General features: G+C 39.9%; 1 long non-coding RNA gene across 1 annotated transcript; it reads right to left on the bottom strand.

The window, feature by feature from the left end:
* Nucleotides 1-1,431: 1,431 nt before the first annotated feature.
* LOC120882134 lies at nt 1,432-7,102 on the bottom strand. The gene is made up of 3 exons (XR_005725424.1): nt 7,016-7,102; nt 3,845-4,042; nt 1,432-1,506 (listed from the first exon to the last, which is right to left on the bottom strand). It is a non-coding gene; the product is annotated as an uncharacterized LOC120882134 (long non-coding RNA).
* Nucleotides 7,103-16,239: the final 9,137 nt, after the last annotated feature.

Here is a 16,239-nt window from a genome sequence, read left to right as displayed (position 1 = left end):
TTGCAGTTCAGGAGACCTGGGATCAATCCCTGGGTTGGGAAGATCTCTTGGAGAAAGAAATCGCTACCCACTCCAGTATTCTGACCTGGAGAATTCCATGGACTGTATAGTCCATGGGGTCGCATTAGAGTCGGACATGACTGAGCCAACTTTCACTTTCCAGGGTTGGTCAGCTATTTGTGACCAGACAGCAAAAATCAAAATCAAGAACAGTGACTTTTAATTTTCTGTGTACTGAAGATTGGTATCAGCATAGAAACAGGAGCAGATAGTTTTCAGAGCAACATCATTAGAGGTATTTGGCAGGGAAGATGGGCACCTCACAAAATTTGAAGGGATGGGTTACTCAGTCTTGCAGCTCTAGAGAATTTTGAGGTTTTACATCCCAACTCATTGTATGAAGCTAGCGTAACTTTGATATCAAAGTCTAAGAAAAAGAATACATGAAATAAAAGCATATGCTAGGTCACTCATGAGGACACACATAATCCTAAACAAATTATTAGGACATAGATTACTCATGACAAAATTGGTTTATCTTAGGAATGTAAAATTGGCTTAAACATAGAAACCTATCAACGTAATTCAACCTATTATATTAATATAGGGAAGTGATCAACTCAATAGATGCACTTTAAGTGTTTGATGAAATTCAACATATAACCAAGATGACTACTCTAAGCAAAATAATTATAAAATAGAATGACTTTGATAAAGTATCTATCAAAAAAGAGCAGTTATACATCATGGGGAAATACTGATAATTTTCCATTTCTCATCAGGGATAAAACAAGGATGTATACTATCACCAGTTCTATACAACATCATTTTACTAGGTGAGTCTACCTAATGCCATGAGAAATGGAAATAAAAGCTATAATGCTTAAAATGACAGGAACAAAATTATTATTATTCAAAGATGATATGTTTATGTATGTTGAAAATTGAAAATGACCTAAAGGTAAACTTTCGAACTTAATAAGCATATTCAGCAAGGTTGCTGGGTAGAAATTATTCAAAGATGATATGCTTTGATATGTTTATGTATGTTGAAAATTGAAAATGACCTAAAGGTAAACTTTTGAACTTAATAAGCATATTCAGCAAGGTTGCTGGGTAGAAAAAAATGACACATAAAAATTATATCTCTATATACCAGATCAAACAAAATATAAAATTTCCCAAAAAGGGGTAATTTTCAGTAGCATCAAATACCTAGAAATAAATTTAACCTAGAAATAAATTTAACAAAAGATGTATAAGACTTCTTTGGACAAAACTGCAAGGCTTTATTGAACTTTTTGGACAAAACTGCACAAAACTGCAAGGCTTTATTGAACCTTTGTCAATGTTATAGTCGTTTCAGATGCAATATTGATAACAGCCACATTTCCAACACAAGAACAGCCACATTTCCAACACAACAGCAGCCATCCACATTTCCAACACAAGAACAGCCTGCATGGTTACAGTTTGTCTTCATTCAAATCTGCGGTTTCCCTTCACCTGTAAGTTAACAAACATTTGGGATTATTAGAACTTTATTGAGATGACACTAAAGGGATACAGAGGACACTACAGTTTTAGTTTTATAAAATGGACTAAAACCAGAATCCTAAGGATGACCAACCCTTGGCTTATCTACAGGTAAACCTCTGTAGAGACTTTGAACTAGACTTTCAGGCACATTAAGAGCATTTGCTAAACACATCAAACTCTTTCTGGCAGTACAGAGAAACAAAGAGACTATTCAAGTTCAGAAGTGATAAAACCCAATGCTTCTATTCAGAAGTAGTTTTAAGTAGAAAGTACAATTTTTTATATTTTTAGTAAAAATCCAACCAAACAATAAAAAAGAAAAACCCAAGAAACAAAAGGAACTTTTTAAAAGTTCATTTAAATGTTTTGACTTGAAAAAATATTCTTAATATGAAAAAATATTCTTAATATAGGGTATCTAAAACAATAATGTCACACTTAGAATTGCTTAAATGAAAAATAGAAAGGTTGGTACTGCATTTGTTTTGGCTATCATGTACAAAAGTACAAAACTCTCTATGAGCCAGTTTAGCCCAGTTTAGCCCTTACCTAGTAGCAGGTTAACCATTTGTCCCTGTTTGCATCCATACTCCTGTTGTAACTATGAGTAGTGACTCTTTATACACACTTAAAACATTCCAGTTTGCATAATAAATTATGTGGTTACGCTAGTTTTAAGCCATTACCATCAAAGGTAACATCACATTGTGAAGGAAAACAGTACCATTTCTCAGTCTAGAAGGAGAAAAAACCTGGAAAGCCAAATAGCCAGATAGATAATATAGTCAGTATTTGTCTTTTTCATAATCCTTATTATGGATACTTGGCATTTTGTATTTTCATTTAAATTAGTGGGTCTTCTACTCACAAATATTTTTTTAAAGAGCAATCTCAATTTATTGGTTTTATTACTTTTCCTTCTCCTAATGATTCATACCTGTCTTAAGAATCCCCTTCCTTTCCCCTTAGGTTTATTTTGTTGCCTTTTATTATTTTTTTTATATTGAATGTTCATGTAGTTTATTACCTTTACCTTTTCCTTTTTTAATAGCATATGTATTTAAGGCTATGATCTTCCTATGAGTACATCTTAGCCATGTTCAACAGGTTCCTGAAAATAGCCTGAAAACTGTCTTGTAATGTAAAATGGACCAGGATTGTAAAGTGAAAATATTTAGAAGACTAATGCAGGGTAACTTCTTCCCTAAACAACAAATGCCTTCACTTCAGTTATGATCTTTGAAACTCAATCTTACCAATTTGATGCCTCAAGGCACAAAATTTTCATGCCACATTTGACATGGTTAGAGGTGATTATATCAGTGTCCACATTTTATTAGGAATAATAGCTTAGTAAGACTGATAGTGGAGACAGGGAGTATACTCAGTTATGTTACTAACACTAACCTTGAGCATCCCTGACTACATGCACTCTCTCTACTTGATCAGCCACAAAGATTAGAAAACTAGACTGTCTCTTGATATTTTATTATTCAGTCATTTGAGGCTTCCTTCAAGAAAGGATTTAAAATGCAACTGTTTATAATTTTGTCAATTATACATAAATAGAACTGGAAAAAAATAAAATGCAATTGTCATTAAGAGCCAGAGAATTCAGAATTCAACAGAATCTGAGGAGAGGCATCAGAACTTGAACAGAAAAACAAACATCAAGCAAAGTGTTTTTGTTCATTTTCTTAGTAGTGATAGTAGTGATGAAACTTCAAATGTAATTTGACTCAGGTCAGGATTTGATGATTTATAATAAAAAAATCTCATTAAGCAGCTTATCTTTGTATTATATGCAACAGAACCAGAATAATCAAAAATGAGAACTAAAAATAATTTTTCAATATATGATTTGAAGTCACTATTTTTAGAAGAGCAAAGATGAGTTTAGAAGTTAAGGGGTTTGCCCAAGAGTCACACAAATTATGTTAAGAGTTGGTACTAGAACCTACTTCAGGATTTCAGTGTATTTCATACAAACTGATGTGTGTTACAAATGCATTACATATTTGTTAAATGCAGGACTCTATAAAAATATCTGAAAATTATTAACTGTTGGTTGAAAGGCTTATACTTAAAAGAAAATGCTTTTATTTTATAATTCAGTATGGCTTTGACCCAGTTTGTTTCTGTATCTGATGCTCCATAAGTCAGGCATTTAAGCTCTTAACTACATTTCAAATCATCTGTATTTATGTGAACTGTTATTAAAATAAGTGTTATCTCTTATTATTAAAAATATAATATTGTGGAAAACAGACACTCTGTAATTCAAATGCTTAATAAGATAACATACCTGCTTCCAGCATTTTCATGGGCTCTGGATTTGGCAGTCCCTTCCCCTCGATATCAGGACCATCTCCATGCTCAGAACGATCTCCATGCTCAGGACGATCTCCATGCTCAGGACGATCTCCATGCTCAGGACCATCTCCATGCTCAGGACCAGTCTTTGGCTCAGCCAGTTCCTGTTGAGCAGCTTCCAGGGAAGGCCCTTGCAAATAAATAATCAATTTAAAAAATAAAACATGAGATATGAATCAATTTAAGAAATAAAACATGAGATATGAATAAGGGAATGGTAATATGCATTCCTTCAGGGTTATGAAATAAAAGCCTTAGGCTACTGCAGTAATAAATGTGATGCATGAGAATCACAAGAGCATTATTTCAGGAGTCTGTTAGCAAACACCAGGAAAACAGGGTTTTATTACCCCTCTTCCTTTTGCAAGACTGCCCTCAAACAAATTAGGTACTCCTTTTGTACTTATGCATACTGTAATTGTGACTGTACTTACCAATGATCTGTTGGATCTCTCTGACTAGACTGTGAGCTCTCTTACATGGCATGAGCAGATAATAATAAATATTGAGTCGGGGAAAGAAGTCTTTAGAAAATACCTCAAATTGATTAACATTCTGCAAACTGTTACGTTCCTCTTCAAAAATGTAGTGTTATGAATGACAGAAAAATGAAAGAACTATTCCAGATTAAAGAAGATTAAATAGACATGACAACTAAAATACATTACATGATCCTGGACTGGACTCTGGATCAAAACAAATTCTATAAAGGGAATTAGCAGGACAACTGGAGCAGCATGTGGAATCTTCCCAGACCAGGGATTGAACCCATATCCTATGCAAGGTAGGTGAATTCCTTTCTACTGTGCCACCAGGAAAGTCCTCAGAAGGAGGAGGACTGTTAATCATAAAGACAAATTATTTCTCCTACATATATACAGTATTTTGAAGCGAAGTATTTACATAATTCAGGCCACTATGAAAAGTTCCTAGACACTGTGTATTTAATGATTGCATATTTTCATTAATTTCTTGATTTTAATAACCATACAGTGATCAGCCAAAGAATGACTTTTTCTTTGTTCTTGGGCTATATATACATTACTGTACTTAAATTACTGTACTTAAAGTAAAAGGTCATAATATGTAAACCTTTATCTAAATGACTCAGTATTAAAAAGAGCCAACACATCAGTCTGTGTATGTGTGTGTGTACATATATACAGGGGAAGGGAAGAGGATATGAAACCAATGTAGTAAAAATATTAACAATTAGTAAATCTAGATGAAAAGTATCAGTTAATTGTTCTAGACTTGCAAATTCTATGTAAATTTTATGTTTTAGAAATATAAAGTAAAAAAGAGAAGATATGACATCTACATTGTACTTCAGGAAGACAAGAATTATGTTTAATTGTGGTTTAAAAACATATTAACAGGAAATTCCCTGGAGGTCCAGTGGTTAGGACTCCGCACTTTCATTGACAAGTGCCCAGGTTCAATCTATGGTCAGGGAATTAAGATCCCACTAAGTCATGTGGCATGCTCCAAAAAAATTTTTTTAGACAACAACAAAAAAATTACCATCTTAACCATTTTTTAAGTGTATAGTTCAGTAATGCATCATGAACAGAAACTAGGAATAGACTTTACATATTTGTTTCCCTGTATTTTGAAACATTTTAAAAGTCAGTCTAAGAATAATTATTTCTGTATTTTGCTGTAGTGTACAAAAAACAGTGAGCCTCAGCTATCTACAAAGCCTGAAGTCTACACCACACATAGGATTTCAATTACAATTAAAATGTAATTTTCTGAAAGGTTATTGAGTGGATCTGTGGGTCTATAACAAATCTTACAGTTGTGAAGCCCACCCTCTATTGTGGTAACCAGAAACTTACTTCATTAAAATAAATATTTAAGTCCAAAGGTCCAGTATGTAACTCTCCATAAATGAATCCCATTTTTGGTGCCAAAAGTAACAGTGAAATTATGAATAACAGTCAAATATACAGTGAGAATAAAGGAAGTATGATAGAAGGAAATGAATGGGCATAGTTGCCCATCAAATTCTAGAAACCTTTAATAGTGGCTTGAGTTATGGAAATGCTTTGCTTCAAAATACTGTATATAAGATACTGTATATATGCAGGAGAAATAATTTGTCTTTATGTTAATCTTAGAATAAGATTAACAGTCCTCCTTCTGAGGACTTTCCTGGTGGCACAGTAGAAAGGAATTCACCTGCCTTGCATAGGATATGGGTTCAATCCCTGGTCTGGGAAGATTCCACATGCTGCGCAGCAGCTAAATCCATGTGCCACAACTACTGAGCCCCCTTGAGGCACAATTACTGAGTCTGTATACCACAACTACTGAGCACACATACTACAACTATTGAAGCCTGTGCCCTCTAGGGCCCATGAATCACAATTACTAAGCCTGTGTGCCCCAACTACTGAAGCCCATGGGGCTAGAGCCTGTCCTCCACAAATAAAAAGCCACCACAATGAGAAGCCTGCACACTGCAACACCAACAAAGAGTAGCCCCCGCTCACTGGAACAAGAGAGTGCCCACATGCTGCAATGAAGACAGAACAGAACCAAAACTATTTTTAAAAAATCATACTCAACCAGTATGCCAGTACCCTGAACTATTCAGCTTTTATCAAACTTTCATGTAAAAATATCAATTACATAAACAATGGCCATCATTCATGACTAATTTCTCAAGTCTCTGTCTTATTGTGACATTGAACTGGGCCAATCCTGAGAAACATTACAGTACACACATTTGAGTTTTAAGCAAAATCATTCACCTTTTTTACATCCACATTCATGATAAGGAGACTCAAACTTTGGAGTGAAATACAGATTTTGTATTCAATAGTCAAATGCTCTTTGACAAACACAATCCTTGAACCTCAATTTTCTCATTTATAAAACGGAGAAAATTGATTATAGTGAGGAATTACTAAGCTGCGAACTATACTCTCTTCACTTTTCCAGCCAACTTTCAGGCCATGTTTGAGATCCCATTCTACTGCTTTCTTTCCATTACTAGTATATGATAATACAAGAGACATAAAAGTGCGTGCATGCATGCATGTACACACACACACACACACACACACAGAGGCATTCCTCTTCCCTTTCCCTTCACCTGGAAATGCAGATGCTCCTTCATCCTTGCTCTCTTGACCAGGTGTAACATTCTTTCCTTCAATTGGTGGCCCCCCTTCAAGTTCCTCAACCTACAGATGTGTGTGGCACAAATGAAAAGTTGTTACTAATACATGTCAACAATATAAATATACAGAATATAAACATATATTTGATCATAAATAAATCTAAAGACATTTTTCCAATACTACTCACACTTACTCTTAATAAACTTACTCTTCCCACAGTGAGGCTATTCTAAGAACCATTACCCACAGACTTCAGAAGCTATTTTAATCAATGTTGGGATGGATGTGTGCAGTTTTGTTGTTAATAAGCTTGAGAAGAATGTCATCAGTCACATTCCCCAGGAACATAACAGCAAATGTAATCCTCCTGGATCAATGTTCCTTATTAGATGGAATACCATTATCATATTGTTCAACAATACTTACAGGAATTAATTTCTAATAGTAAAAAACAAACATCAAATGTTAAAATACTTAAAGCCACACTTACAAGTGCCTGGGGATATGCACGACCAAAACCTCTTCCTCTAGGCCTGTACGTTGACTTTACTCTCCGACTCATATTTCCCACTGAAAACAGAATATTGTCATTTGGAAAATGCCCTTAAGAGAAAAATTATATTTGAACACTTCCCTGGCCAAATCATGATGTATACTGTTTTTGTAAAATTGAAAATATTTTCAAAATAACTCTCAAGGTAATTTGTGTGTGTGCTTTCCAATTACAGCAAATCTGGCAACTTGCAAAAGCAACTGTTTATGTTATGGCTAAGCAAACAGAAAAATCATCTTAAAACACACAGTAAAAGAACATATATATACATCTACTTTTTTTAATCACGCCACGTGGCTTTTGGGATCTTAGTTCCCAGACCACGGTTTGAACCCAAGCCTACCACAGTAAAGTATGGAGTCCTAACCACGGGACGATCAGGGAATTACCAAGAATACATTTCTGATGAGTTTTGATTTCACAACTTGATTCACCATCAAGGAGACATTTTGTGAAACACTGCTGGAAATTTAAAACTTGAGTGACTATTGATAAGAGTGTCACGCTCTCATTTGCCAAGCCCTTTCTCCTCCCTCCCCCACCATAAAATTTTATTGGAACACAAAACCACACTCACTCGTTTACAGTTTGTCTATAGCTATTTTTCCACTAAAATGGCAGAGTTGAGCTATGGAAATGAAGATTCTACGAGACACTCGCCTTCCTTCGCACCGTTTTCGAGGCATTACAAATCTCGCAATGCAGTCACAACCCCCACAGTGGTCAGTTTCCAGACCTTTCCGTTACCTCCTGCCCCACCCCCAGGTCCCGAGCCCCGCAACCACCTCTGGATTCTGTGCTGTGGTCAATTTCAGAACCTCCAAGACCCAGACACAGTAAATAATGTACCCATGACTCGCCCCACCTTCATCTGACTCCCTGACCTCGTCCGCCACCACCCTCCCTCTACACCACCAGGACAAGAGCTATGGCGGCCGCGACACCTGTGAGGAGAAATTCAACTCGAGGACCTTTCCGCTCAGGGGCTAAAGACGGCACTGCCCGACTCGCCAGAAACCCGAGGCTAGCCCTCACACTCACGCACACTTAAAACTCCAGACAGGAAATATCGGTAGATCTACCTGGTCAGTCTCAGCCAAAAACAAAGAAGCAAGAGCTAAGATGCGATCTGCAGAGCTCGGCACCCAAACCACGTTACACACGCTGCACCGCAAGGGCCAACGGGAAAGCGCGCAACCCTGGGCATGCGCACTATGTCTCTCGTGCGCCACGTGGGCCAGTTTCTCTGCCCCTCCCCCCTCTCCGCATGGATGACTACCCCCCTGCCCCCCGCCCCCTCCCCCCAACGGGTAACTCCCGTTTCTGTGCTCTGTCGTCAGTTCTAAGGCCTCCAGGACCCAGATACCTCCAATAGCACCCCAAGACTCACCCCACCTTCATCTGACTCCCGGACCTCCGCCGCCCACTGCCCTAACTCTCCCGCCACCAGAACAAGAGCTATGGCGGCTGACCTCGAGGGCCTTCCTCTTCAAAAGTTAAAGATGGCACCGCCTGACCCGCCCAAAGCCCACTGGCTCCCCCTGACACACACGCACACTTAAACTCCAATCAGAAAATATCGATGGATCTGCCTGGTTAGTCTCAGCCAAATAGAAAGAAGCAAAACCTAAGATGCGATCTGCAGAGCTCGGCACCCAGACCACCTTGCACACGCTGCACCGCAAGGGCCAAAGGGAAAGCGTGCAACCCTGAGCCTGTGCAGTATGTCTCTCGTGTGCCACGTGGGCTAGTTTCCACGCCCAACTCCCCCAACCGATTACTACCCCCCTGCAACCACGGATGACTTCCATATCTGTGCTCTGTCAGCAGCTCCAGTCTTCCAGGGCACAGGTGCCTCAAGTAACGCCTCCAAGACTCGCCCTACTCTCTACTGTCCCTTTCCACTCTGGTGTACTGTTTTCCATTATCCCAGCCCGGCCACTAGGACGAGGGCTGTGGTGCCTGCCTGCGAAGTGAGATATAATGCCTGCTAAAATCAAAGTATAATATACTCCATAGAATTTACACATTCCCTGGTAGCTCAGCTGGCAAAGAATCCGCCTGCAATGCAGGAGACCCCGGCTGTATTCCTAGGTCGGGAAGATTCCCTGGAGAAGGGTTAGGCTACCCACTCTAGTATTCTTGGGCTTCCCTGGTGGCTCAGACTGAAGAATCCACCTGCAATGCAGGAGACCTGGGTTCGATCTCTGGGTTGGGAAGATTTCCAGGAGGAGGGCATGGCAACCCACTCCAGTGTTCTTGCCTGGAGAATCCCCATAGACACAGGAGCCAGGCAGGCTACAGTCCATGGGATTGCAAAGAATCAGACATGGCTAAGCACAAGCCTCAGAACCTAATATTCAAAATGTCCAACGTATGATTCAGAATTGATCAGAAATACTCAAGAAAATAAAAATAGAACTACCATGTGACCCAGCAATCCCACTCCTGGGTATATATATCCAAAAGAAACAAAAACACTAATTGGGAAAGATGCATGTGCCCCAATGTTCATAGCAGCATTATGTATAGTTGTGAAGATACTGGAAACAGCCAAAGTGTACCCAAAGAGATGAATGGATAAAGATGCATGATAGACACATACAAGGGAATAATACTCAACCATAAAAAAGAATGCAGCAACCTGGAGGGATTTGGAGGGCATTATGCTAAGTGAAATGTCAGAGAAAGAAAATATTGTATGATATCACTTAGATGTAGAATCTAAAAAATACAACAAACTAGTGAATAAAACAAAAAAGCAGACTCACATATATAGAGAACAAACTACTGCATACCAGTGGGGGGAGGGGCAATATAGGGGTAGAAGCATTGGAAGTACAAACTACAGGGTGCAAGATAGGCTTAATGTATTATACAACAGAGGGAATATAACCAATATTCCATAATAACTGTAAATGGAAAGTAACTTCTAAAATTGTATTAAATTTTTAAAGTGAAAAAAAATTGCTCAAAATGTGAGAAACCAGGAAAATCTGAGCTTACATGGGAAAGACAATCAACTGACACCAATGTAGAAAAGACTAAGATGCCAAGTATTATCTGACATCATCTTATTTTAAACATGTATTTATTTATGGCTGTGCTGGGTCTTTATTGCTGCTCATGGGCGTTCTCTAGTTGCAGAGATCCGGGGCTACTCTCTAGTTGTGGTGCACAGGTTTCTCACTGAAGTGGTTTCTCTTGTTGGAGCACCAGCTCTAGGCACCTGCTCAGTAGTTACAGCTCACTGGCCCTAGAGCGCTGACTCAGTAGTTTTTGCACACAGGCTTAGTTGTCCCTTGGCATGTGGGATCTTCCTGGACCAGGGATCAAACCTGTGTCCCCTGCCTTGGCAGTCGGATTCTTTACCACTAAGCCACCAGGGAAACCCTGATATCATCTTTAAAGTTTCTTTTTGTGCTTTGGCTGTGCTGGGTCTTGGTTGTGGCACACAGGCTTTCTCTAGTTGTGGTGTGTGGGCTTAGTTGGCCCCGAGGCACGTGGGATCTTAGTTCCTGGACCAGGAACCAAACCTGTCTCTGCTGCTTTGAAAATTGGTTTATGAACCACTGGTCCACCAGGGAAGTCCTTAAAGCACCTGTTTTTTTTAATGCTTCAACAAATTAATCATGAACATTTTTGAAATAAATGGAGAAACAGGAAATCTTGGCACAGAGAGAGAATAGTTCAAGAAATAAATGGAAATTTTAGAAGTGAAAAATATGATAGCCAAATAAAAATCTCAGTGCATGGGTTCAATGGCAGAATGGGGATGAGAAAATAGTGTTCAACACACAAAAACTAAGCTTATTTCTATATACTATCAAGACACAAAACCAAAATTTAATCAGACACACACAATACTCTGTTACAACAGCTCCTCAAAAAATCTAACAAAACATGTACAGGATCTGTGGATGTTGAAAACTACAAGAAGCTGATGAAAGAAATAGAAGGCCTAAACAAACGAATGTAGTGTTTATGGACTGACAGATTCGATGTAGTTAGGATGTCAATTGTCCCTGAATTGATCTTTAGATTTAATGCAATTCCATTCAAAATCTCAGCAGGAATTTTTTTAATACAGAATAATTGGTTCTAAAATGTATGTGGAGGACGTTCCCTGGCTTTCCAGTGGTTAGGACTCTCTGCTTTCACTACCAAGGGCCTGGGGTTCAATCCCTATTTGGGGAACTAAGATTGCATAAGCTGTGTGGCATGGCCAAAAAACTTTTTTTAATTAAAACAAATAGAGAATAAAATATATGTGAAAAAAACAAAGAACTACAACTGTCAAAATAATTTTGAAAAGGAGGAACAAAATTGGAGGACTAATATGGTTTTTCGTGCAAAGTTGCTTCAGTTGTGTCCAACTCTATGGGACGCTATGGACTGTAGCCCGCCAGGCTCCCCATTCCATGGGATTTCCCAGGCAAGAATACTGGAGTGGATTGCCACGCTCTCCTTCGGGGGATCTTCCCAACCTGCGAAGCCCCTGTCTTTTACTGTCTCCTGGATTGGCAGGTAGATTCTTTACCATAGTGTCACTTGGGAAGCCCCAACATGGATTTTAAGAATTACTATAAAGTTACAATAATCAAAACAGTGTAGTATTGGCAAAGGGTTATAGACACACCTTTGTAAAATATCAGTTAGTCATATTTGTGTGTGAAGGTGTGGCTATAAAGGGACAGCACAAGGAAGTTCTTTAGGGTGATAGGACAGTCATGTATCCTGAATGTGGTGGTAGTTACATGAATCCACACGTGTTAAAACTCACAGAACTCCCAAGGTCAACTTTACTGTATTATTTTTTTCATTAAAAAATTTTTTTGTATTTATTTATTTGGCTGTGCCAGATCTAAGTTGCAGCCTGCTTGATTTCCTATCTTCGTTGCAGCACGTGAGATCTAGTTACTTGACAGGGAATCAAATCCATGCTGCCCCATCCAAATTGGGATGGCTATCTGCAAAAGACCCTGAGCTTAGACCAGAGTCTTCCAGGGTCCCCCAGGAGCAAGAGGCAGAGCTGACCTTAGGCTGCCCGCAGCTGTCCACTCACAGAGAAGGAGGCTCCAAGGGACACCCAGGCCTGGGGCTCACACACCCAGAGGACTGTGACCTTCTCAGGTGTGAATGTTTCTGCCTCTGTCCCTCCTCTGTGTTCTCAGACACTTTCCCAGTCTTGGAGATGAGACGCCCCTGCTGGCAAAGGCAGGTATCGCTGTAATGTGGACAGTTGGTGGCTGAGCTGTGCCTGGTGATGCCAAGACCTCCTGTGGGGCCAAGGCTTCAGGCAGGCTTCCATGAATGAAAACAAAAGGCTGATTTAACTTAGCAGCATCCTCGGGTTTGGACCTGGACTCACCCTGCATCACAGACATCCAGAATGGGAAGTGGGGAGGTTATAGGACGTGGTCCAGTAACAGCCAGGCTGAGGGCTGAGAGCTCAGGACAGAGAGAGAGGCCACTGTGAGATCAAGATACTGAGCCTAGTAATGAGGAGAAAGAGGGAGAGGGAGATCAGGAAGGCAAGGACTGTACTCAGGGCTGATGAAAACATGGAAAGCACTCAGAGCCTCAGTTTGCCCATCTGTATAGTGGTGATAAAAGTTGAATTTACATCATGCAGTTGGTGTGAGAAAAGCATGATTCATGTAATGTGATCCACTAATGTCTGGTACAGAGTAACTGTGAGATTAATGGTGATGGTATTGTTATTTTTATTATTACAAGAATCACTCAGTCTTAAATAATAGTTGACATGCTCTTCTCCCCCATGGGGTGGGTACCTTGTCTCCTTCAGTGGTAAACCCCATTGGTCCACCTCTGTGGCTCCAGTGTGGGGACACTGGTGGTCACCAGAGAGGTCTGGTGAAGGAGGAGATATTTGATAAGGCAGAATAATGCCCCCTCAAAAGATGTCCATGTCCCAAACCACAGGACCTGGAATATGTCACCTTACATGGCAATAGAGACTTTGTGGATGTGATTAAATTTAAGTATTTTGAGATGGGGAGATCATCCTGGATGATCTGGGTGAGCCCAGTGTAATCATGAGAGTCCTTATAAGTGAAAGAAGGCAAGAAAGAGAGTGATTTGATGTGAGAAAGACTCAACTGGTTATTGCTGGCTTTGAAGATGGAAGAAAGGGGCCAAGGACTGCAGGCCGCCTCTAGAAGTTTGAAAAGGCAGGGGAATGGTTTCTCCCCAAGAGCCCCCAGAAGGCCCAGAAGGAATGCAGCCCTGAGGATACCTTGTGAGGCTTCTGACCTCCAGAACTGAAAGATAATACATTTGTGTTGTTTTAAGCCACTGAGTTTGTTGTAAATTTACTAATAGGAAACCACTAGATGGGGAAACACATATCCTCTCCACTCCCTTCCTTCCTCCTTCTCAGGCCCCCACTGTATCAGAAATGTCCAGTCCTGTGGCCCCTGGCCCTCGGATGAGATGGTGGCTCTGTCCCTTCCATCAGTCTCTGAGACAGGGGGAGACAGGAGGGTGCAGGTCCCCTGAGGAGGGTATATTGGGACCCAGTGCTTCTCAAGGAGGCAGACAGTGAAGGGGCCTGGGATACAAAGGAGGCCACCACCCTGCCCATTATCCACCACTATAATAATACACATACTTGAGGGTAGACACAAAGTGTCATGAGCCAGTGATTGTGAGATCTAGAGGGGGCTGATAACAACTGATGTTTACTTGCTCAGGCCAAACACTGCCCCAGGGGAATGTGTTATCTCATTTAACCTTCACCACAACCCTGTGAGGAGGGAAAGTTATCACTCCTGATGACAGAGGAGCAAAGGGAGGCACAGAGAGATTGTGTAACTTGCCCATCATGTGACATTGTGGAAATTTAGTCCTGGACTGTGTCATTCCAGAGGCCCACCTCTTGCTCACCCTACTCCACTGCCTGGATTACTAGATTAATCAAATGTGGTCATGGGAAATTCCCTGAAGGTCCAGTGGTTAGGACTTGGTGCTTTCACTGTCAGGGGCCCAGGTTCAATCCCTTATTGGGGAACTAAGATCCCACAAGCTGTATGGTGCTATGAAAAAAAATGTGGTCATAAATAAGGCCATTACACATGTTTTCCAACAAAGGCCAGGAGAGGACAGATGATTTGCCCGAGGTCACACAACCAACACTTGAGGTTCTGGCCTTTATAGCAGATTTACCAGACTCTAAAACCACATTTCCTCAGTTATTATGAAAGTGAATGAGGTCCAAGGGAAGATGGATTCCAGAGTCTGAGGACAAAATTAGCAGATCCTATCCATCCCCTCAAACCTGTCAGTCCTAAAGGAAATCAGTCCTGAGTATTCATTGGAAGGACTGATGCTGGAGCTGAAGCTCCAATACTTTGGCCACCTGATGTGAAGAACTAACTCATTGCAAAAGACCCTGATTCTGGGAAAGACTGAGGGCAGGAGGAGGAGATGACAGACGATGAGATGGTTGGATGGCATCACCAACTCAATGGACATGAGTTTGAGCAAACTCCAGGAGATGGTGAAGTACGGGGAAACCCGGTGTGCTGCAATCCTTGGGGTCGCAAAGAGTCGGACACAACTGAGCGAATGAACTGAACTGAACTGATCCATCCCCTCAGAGAGGTATCCCCACATCACCACTGGTGTTAGGAGATAAAGAATAAACAATTCCCGCAAATATGACTTCCACAGACAGGGCTGAGGGAACATCAGTAACTTCCAGGGAAGTTACTGATGTTCCAGAGGAGGTTCTGACGGAAGTAGTCTACACTTCGTGGTCTAGACAAGGAAATTGGGGTGGCTCAGAGCCTGTGTGGAGGAGTCCCAGAGAGTCATATTACTCCTACTTCTCACTGCATTTTTAGTTGTTTCTTTGGTGTTTTTTTTTTACTTGAGAAATGTACATTTTAATGAATATTAATGAATTTCATATCCATGAACAACCACCAGATCAAGCAGTAGACCATTATCCACATTCCAGAAGTCCCCTGGATCCCTTCCCAATCATATTCTTCCCTCCTCCAGAAGTAAACACTATTATGACTTGATTATTATTCCCTTGATTCTCTTTATAATTTTACCAGTAGTAATAGATTCGCTTTACCTGTTTTCGAATTTTGTGTAAGTGGGTCATACAGTGTGTAAGCATTTATGTTTGACTTCTTTTGCTCAACAGCATATCTGTGAGTTCATCCAGGCTGTTCCATGTATCCATAGATCTTTCATTCTCATTGCACAATATTCCATTCTACAAATAAACTATTTACACACTTCATGGCACTTTTGGTTTTTCTATTTGCAGTTTTTAATGTATTTGAGTCTTTCATCAGTTAAATGTGTTTCAGTTATCTTCTCCCAATTTGTGGTTTTCATTCTCTTTATGGTAGTTTTGATTAATAGGCAGTCTTAATGTAATTGAATGTTTTATAGTTGTCATTTATGGTTAGTGTTTTTTCTGTCTTAAGAAAAACCTCTATACTATATTAAAGTCTTCAAGCTCTTTTGTCTTTCACATTTAGGTCTTCAATCCATCTAGCATTATTTTTATTTGTGTTGTGAGGTAGAGATCTGATTTCATTTTTTTCAGTATGGAAAACAGATTGTTCCATTTATTAGAAATCTAACCATGCTGGAAGTCTG

Source organism: Oryx dammah, unplaced genomic scaffold, assembly GCF_014754425.2.
Source record: "Oryx dammah isolate SB20612 unplaced genomic scaffold, SCBI_Odam_1.1 HiC_scaffold_23, whole genome shotgun sequence".
NCBI lineage: Eukaryota > Metazoa > Chordata > Mammalia > Artiodactyla > Bovidae > Oryx > Oryx dammah.
Note: the sequence above shows the minus strand (reverse complement) of the source record. Positions and strands in the feature narration are given on the sequence as shown.